We start from the raw sequence: 7681 nt of genomic DNA, 5'->3' as shown, positions 1-7681 counted from the left end.
TCCGACAACTAAAGTCAAGTCAAGTCAAGTTTATTTGTATAGCGCTTTTAACAATAAACATTGTCGCAAAGCAGCTTTACAGAATTTGAACGACTTAAAACATGAGCTAATTTTATCCCTAATCTATCCCCAATGATGAAGCCTGTGGCGACAGTGGCAAGGAAAAACTCCCTCAGACGACATGAGGAAGAAACCTCAAGAGGAACCAGACTCAAAAGGGAACCCATCCTCATTTGGGCAAAGCTTTGTCTAAGGAAATAACCAGATCTGAGATAAAATCTGCAAATTCAGAAAGAAACTTAGAATATGGCCCCCAGGGGCCTGTAAATAATAAGTAACGGAATTGACTGGGTAGACTTATTTTTCAAGGCTACATACATTATATGAGTGTGAAGAACTTCAAATGTATTAAATTTATAACCAGATTTTTGTGTTACACCTAGATAATCATTATAAATAACCGCGACGCCTCCTCCTCTGCCAGTTAGACGAGGCTGGTGTATATAACTGTATCCAGGAGGACTCGCTTCATTTAATGCTATATATTCATTTGGCTTAATCCATGTTTCAGTTCAACAAAGTACATTAAACTCCTGATCAGTAATGAGTTCATTAACCATTAGCTCTTTAGATGTAAGAGATCTAATATTTAATAGCCCCACCTTTAGATCAAAGGTGCTGGCAGCAGTTGTACAGTCAGTATGATCTAATTTTATATTGATTAGGTTACTGGAACAAACTCTCTGAATATTTCTACCTTTTTGTTGAGCTCGGGGAACAGACACAGTCTCGATGTAGTGGACCCTGAGTAACGACTCTGTGCAGCTAGCAGACAGTTGGTTTAGCCTGTTCGTCTGCTCCCTGGCCTTGGCTCTGGATTGTCAGAAATTAACTAGGCCTGTTCTGAGACTATGACCTATGCTGCAGGAAATGAGAGCAGCACCTTCCCAAGTGGGACGGATACCATCCCGCCCTAACAGGCCAGCAGTGCCCTCAAAATTAGCCCAATTATCTATAAAGCCCACACTGTTTTCAGAGCACCACCTGGACAACCAGCAGTTCAGTGACCATAACCTGCTGTAAGCTACATCGCCATGCCACACTGGGATGGGGCCAGAGCATACTACAGCATCGGACATCGCCTTCGCTAATTTAAACACCTCTACAAAGTTACTCTTAGTAACCTCAGACTGACGAAGGCATATATCATTAGCTCCTGCATGGATAACTATCTGTAAGAATCTGTGCTTGCCTAGGACCCTAAGATTACCTGCTATGTCCGGCACCCTGGCTCCCGGTATACACCTGACTAAAGCTGCTGGTGCCCCTAAAGGCTGAGCTAATTTCACATGCCGTATGATAGAGTCCCCTATAACCAGAGCTCTTTCAGGTTTCTCAGCGGGTGCATCCCTCAGGAGAGCAAACCTGTTTGACACGTGATGCGGAGAGGAGTGGTGCTCCTGTGGACGAACCTCAGCAGTAGCTTTGGCTCTACGCTTATGCTGCCGAGTCGTCACCCATTCGCCCCGCTGTAAGGGCTCTAACGCCAGAGTTGGGGGATTACTAACTCCACCTAGGGCATCCAGACTTTCCCCTACAGAAACTACAATGTTCCCATGCTCACTGACCTTCCCTAAGCCTGGACATGCGCTTCTAACACTGTAATCTTCTCCGTCAGAGAGCTAACTAATCTGCACTTATCACAAATAAAGCTATTGCTAGTGACAGAGGAAGAATGACTAAACATCCTGCACTCAGCACACTGAACAGGCTGAAGATGTGCTATGATGAAAAGATTCACATACCTTCATCGAAGATCTGTTGATATTAAAGCAGATCCAATGTAGATGGCCTCCGCTTGTGGTCTTTATGCAGGAGGAGAAAAAAGAAAAAGAAAGCTTCCGGTCTCTGTGTTCTTCTGAAAAAAGAGAGAGAAAAACCGGAAAAAGGAAAGTGAAAGTGGAAAGTACAAAAAGGAAAGTGAAAGTACAATAAAAATGAAGAGGATACTGGAAAATTATTTGTAGAAAATTTTTTTAAAAGATTAGTAATTAACACCAACACTCGTGGAAAAAAGACTCGTCGCAAACAACTCAGGAACCAGGAAGTGCGTAGCATTGTTCCTCCTGAATCCGAGGTTTGACTATCGACTGGACTCTCCTCTCCAGCACCCCAGCATAGGCTTTCCCAGGGAGGCTGAGAAGTGTGATCCCCCTATAGTTGGAACACACTCTCCGGTCCCCCTTTTTAAAAAGGGGGACCACCACCCCAGTCTACCAATCCAGAGGCACTGTCCCTGACCTCCATGCAATGTTGAAGAGGCCTGTCAGCCAATACAGCCCAACAACATCCAGTGCCTTCAGGAACTCAGGACGAATCTCATCCACCCCCAGAGCCCGGCAACCGAGGAGCTTTTTAACCACCTCGGCAACCTCAGCCCCTGTGATGGGTGAGTCCTCCCAAGCACCCTCAGATTCTGTGTCCTCCTTGGACAACATGAAGGTGGGATTGAGGAGATCCTCAAAGTATTCCTTCCACTGCCAGAAGATGTCCTCAGTTGAGGTCAACAACACTCCATCCTCACTGTAAACAGTAGGGACAGAGCACTGCTTCCCCTTCCTGAGCTGCCAGATGGTTTGCCAGAATCTCTTCAAGGCCAACCAAAAGTCACTTTCCATGGTCTCCCCAAACTCATCCCACACCCCAGTTTTTGCTTCAGTGACTGCCAGAGCTGTGTTTTGCTTGGTCCCTCGGTATCTGTCAGCTGCCTCTGGAGACCCACAGGCTAACCAAGCCCAATAGGACTCCTTCTTCAGCTTGACAGCTCCCCTTACTGCAGGTGTCCACCACCAGGTTTGGGGATTACCACCCCGAAAGGCACTAACAACCTTGCAGCCGCAGCTCTGCACAGCTGCCTCAGCAATGGAGGTGCAGAACATGGTCCACTCAGACTCAATGTCCCCATCCTCCCCCAGTATGCAGTTGAAGCAATGCCAAAGGTGGCAGTTGAAGGTCCAATGGATGGGAACCTCCACTAGATGTTCCCAGAATACCCTCACTCCACATTTGGGGCTACCAGGTCTGTCTGGCCTCCTCCCCCGCTATCTGATCCAGCTCACCACCAGGTAGTGATCAGTTGATGTCTCTGCTCCTCTCTTCACCCGAGTGTCCAAGACATACTGTCATAGATCAGATGAAACGACTACAAATTCAATCATTGATCCATGGCCTAGGATGTCCTCGTGCCATGTGCACTTATGGACACCCTTATGCTCAAACATGGTGTTCATTATGGCCAAACCGTGCATGGCACAGAAGTCCAACAACAGAACACTGCTCAGGTTCAGATCGGGCAGGCCGTTCCTCCCAATCACACCCCTCCAGGTCTCACCCTCATTGCCCATGTGAGCATTGAAGTCCCCCCGTAAAACAATGGAGTCCCCTCATGGTGCACTGTCTAGCACCCCACTCAAGGACTCCAAGAAGGCTGGGTACTCTGAACCCGGCGCATAAGCACAAATGACAGTCAGAGACCATTCCTCGACCTGAAGGCGCAGGGAAACAACCCTCTCATTCACTGGGGAGAACACAGATGTATAGCCCCACCCCTGCCTGGTGCCACTCACCCTTGGCAACTCCAGCATAGAAGAGAGTTCAACCCCTCTCCAGGAAATTGGTTCCAGAGCCCAAGCTATGCATTGAGGTGAGCCCAATTATATCTAGTCAGTACCACTCAACCTCATGCACAAGCTCAGGCTCCTTTCCCACCAGAGAGGTGACATTCCATGTCCCAAAAGCCAGTTTTGTCAGCCGGGGATCAGTACGCCAGGGCCTCCACTTTTGGCTGCCACCTGATCTACAGTGCACTGGACCCTTAAGGCACCTCCTGTGGGTGGTGGGTCCACAGGAGAGTGGTTCCATGTTGCTTATTCGGGCCAGGCCCAACCAGGCTCCATGGACATAGGCCAGGCGCTCACTGATGAGCCCCTCCCCCAGGCCTAGCTCCAGGGTGGGGCCCTGGTATCCCTGGTCTGGGTGAGGGCACTCAGATACCTGCTCTTCCTCTCATAAGGATCATTTGAACTGCTCTTTGTCTGACCTCTCATCTAGGACCTGTTTGCCTTGGGAGACCCTACCAGGGGTAAATGCTCCCAACAATATAGCTCCTAGAATCCCTGAGGCACTCAAACCCCTCCACTATGTTAAGGTGGCAATTCAAGGAGGGGCTTTGTGACAATGCTTACTGTAAAAAGTGCTGTACAAATAAAATGAATTGTACTTGAATTTTTAAAGGCAGTGCAGTGGTTAGCTCTATCACCTCACAGCAAGCAGGTTCTGGGCTCACATCTGCCAGTTGACTGGGACATTTCTGTGTGGAGTTGGCATGTTCTCTTCATGTCTGTGTGGGTTTGCTCTGGTTTCCTTCAACAGTCCAAAGACATGCAGATGAGGTCAACAGGTTACTCAAATTGTCTGTAGGTCTGAATGGCAGTTTGTCTCTCACTGTGTTAGCTCTTGGTGACCTGTCCAGGATGTACCCTGCCTCTCGCCCAGTGTCACCAACGTCAGCTGGGATTGGCTCCAGCTCACCCTCGATGGATAAGCTGTGTAGAAAATGAAATAATAATAATAATAATAATAATAATCCATCCATTATCTGTAGCCGCTTTATCCTGTCCTACAGGGTCACAGGCGAGCTGGAGCCTATCCCAGCTGATTATGGATGAAAGGCGGGGTTCACCCTGGACAAGTCGCCAGGTCATCACAGGGCTGACACATAGACACAGACAACCATTCACACTCACATTCACACCTACGCTCAATTTAGAGTCACCAGTTAACCTAACCTGCATGTCTTTGGACTGTGGGGGAAACCGGAGCACCCGGAGGAAACCCACGCAGACACGGGGAGAACATGCAAACTCCGCACAGAAAGGCCCTCTCCAGCCACTGGGCTCGAACCCAGAACCTTCTTGCTGTGAGGCGACAGTGCTAACCACTACACCACCGTGCTGCCCCAATAATAATCTTATCTCATCTCATTATCTGTAGCCGCTTTATCCTGTTCTACAGGGTCGCAGGCAAGCTGGAACCTATCCCAGCTGACTACGGGCAGCTGGGATAGCAGGGTACACCCTGGACAAGTCACCAGGTCATCACAGGGCTGACACATAGACACAGACAACCATTGACACTCACATTCACACCTACGCTCAATTTAGAGTCACCAGTTAACCTAACCTGCATGTCTTTGGACTGTGGGGGAAACCGGAGCACCCAGAGGAAACCCACGCGGACACGGGGAGAACATGCAAACTCCACACAGAAAGGCCCTCGCCGGCCACGGGGCTCGAACCCGGACCTTCTTGCTGTGAGGCGACAGCGCTAACCACTACGCCACCGTGCCGCCCTATTATTATTATTATTATTATTATTATTAATAGCAATATATTTTTCTAACTTTATGATGAAATACTTATATATAAAACTCATGAAACTCATAGGGGTTTGATGTCTTGCTCAAGGGCACTTCAGCCATGATACAGAGGGAGGGGAAAGTGCTGTTCATTCACTCAACTCCCCTCACATTTTTCCTGCCGGTCCTGGGAATCAAATCAGCCACCCAAGGCTGCTTCTGTAACCTTTATGCCATGGCTGCCCCAGTCAGAAATTATGCAGCTGAGATTCCCACATTTGAGAAATTCCTAAAGGTCAGCACAGCCTGACTGCAATGGCTAGACCTCACTTTCGGTGAACCACCTTCTTGATCATGTTATTGCCCCTGCCGGGTAAGTACACCAGGTAAGTATGTTTTTAAATCCCAGTTCTCCCATAGTCACATTTGAAATTGGCACATATTCTTCAAGATCAAGTATCTGAAGCACAAGAATGATGGAGGACTATTTAATCCACCTTATTATCAGGAATAAAAAGAGCATCTCCAGTGCACCAGGGTCACAGATATAAGACTAAAAATGCCTCTCTGAAACATTCAGTCTCTTTCTTCAGAAGAGAAACACTCGTGTATATGGGTCAGTGCATCTGTATCTCCGCCTGAGGAAGAACAGTGATGGATATATTGTACATGTACAGAAGCTGGGATGATTCTTTATGTGACTCTTTATGGTGAACGATCGAAGATATTCCCCAGATCAATCTATAGCTTAAAAATGACAGAGCAAAAAGCATCAGATCACAAACATATTGTTTTCTTGGAATGCTTTATGTCAGGTTTCATGTGACCTACTATTTCCTGTCCAAAAGGTATTTCAGATGGTAAATGTTTGGGCTCGTCAGAATGAAATGCACCATCCAGAGACTCCAAACGGCAAATGTATGACTGTGTTAATTTAACTGGCATGTTTTTTAGTTTGTTAGTGTTTTTTTTTAAACGTTTCTCAAATGTATTTCTCAGGAACTGCTGATGTTAGTGTTTTTCTGCTCTCACACAGACAGGATGTTGAGTTCTAATGATTTACAGTGAAATATACTGAAATAAATGGATAATTTGTCTAAAGTGTGTTAAAGGAGCAAAACACTAATGTTCTGTTCACTACTTAGCAATGGTGTGTTTTGCTGTTTATTTTGATTTTATTTAGCGCTTCAATTGGAAGATTTAGATGTATTCAATTATTGGTAATATAGATGGAAACTCTTCTCATCCATTTAATGGCAAGTGGATAAGCAAGAAGAAGAAGAAGAAGAAGAAGAAGAAGGAAAAAAACCAAAGAAAAATCACAGGGATAATCTTTTTTTTTATTTTGCATTTTTAATGTAAAAAGAGTTAAAGGGTGATTTCCCCCAAAACAGTAACGATTCTGAATGAGATCTGGTAGTGTTTGTTGCTGTTGACCAGCAGGTGGCTATAGATGACCACTCACTGCTGTTTAGGGAACCCATGCTTTATTATGTTTGAGAAAATAGTTTATGTTTTAACTTTCTTATGGTGCATAAGTCAACCAATCAACGTGACGTGCTCAAGGTCATCCTGCCTGTATCCTTTAGGCAAGGCAAGTTTATTTCTATAGCACATTTCATACACAGTGGCAGTTCAATGTGCTTTACAGAGGTAAAAGCAAAACAGTAAACAATAGAAAATAAAATTACATAAAATAAATGGGGAAGAAGAGATAAAAAAAATAAGAAGAATTAAACAATAGTAGAAATAAAATAATAAAATGAAGTAAAAGTTCAGTAAAAAAACAGCAGAATAAAATAGAATAAAAGTTAAGAAAAGTTTAAAACATGTAAAGATGACAATATTAATCAGTTAGCAGAAAGCATCTGAGAACAGCTTTAGTTGTATTTAAATTTCAATTCAATACAACAAACATGTCAAGCAATTTTAGCTGGTTGGTTTAAGGACATTCTACACTCTGGGCTTTGACCTTTGCTCTTTTTCTGCTTGTTATTGATTAAACTCTTCTGTAGCTCTTGCAACACATTCTGACGGTAATATTCCTACACTGCATGCAGCTCTCATTATTTTATATTTATTACGATATATTTATTATATATAATTTTAGATTTTTCCTTATTCCAAAAGGGGATTACATATGAAACTGACGACACATCTTCAGGGTGAAATAAGACTATAAGGCAGCAGATTTTCCAGAAGCCCCATGGTAAGCTTATTTATTACATTATAGGCATTTAGTAGACGCTCTTATCCAGAGCGACG

General features: G+C 44.9%; 1 pseudogene; it reads right to left on the bottom strand.

Moving 5' to 3' along the window:
• Positions 1 to 5652: 5652 nt before the first annotated feature.
• Positions 5653 to 5797, bottom strand: LOC132883931 (U1 spliceosomal RNA; annotated as a pseudogene).
• Positions 5798 to 7681: the final 1884 nt, after the last annotated feature.

Source organism: Neoarius graeffei, chromosome 3, assembly GCF_027579695.1.
Source record: "Neoarius graeffei isolate fNeoGra1 chromosome 3, fNeoGra1.pri, whole genome shotgun sequence".
NCBI lineage: Eukaryota > Metazoa > Chordata > Actinopteri > Siluriformes > Ariidae > Neoarius > Neoarius graeffei.
Note: the sequence above shows the minus strand (reverse complement) of the source record. Positions and strands in the feature narration are given on the sequence as shown.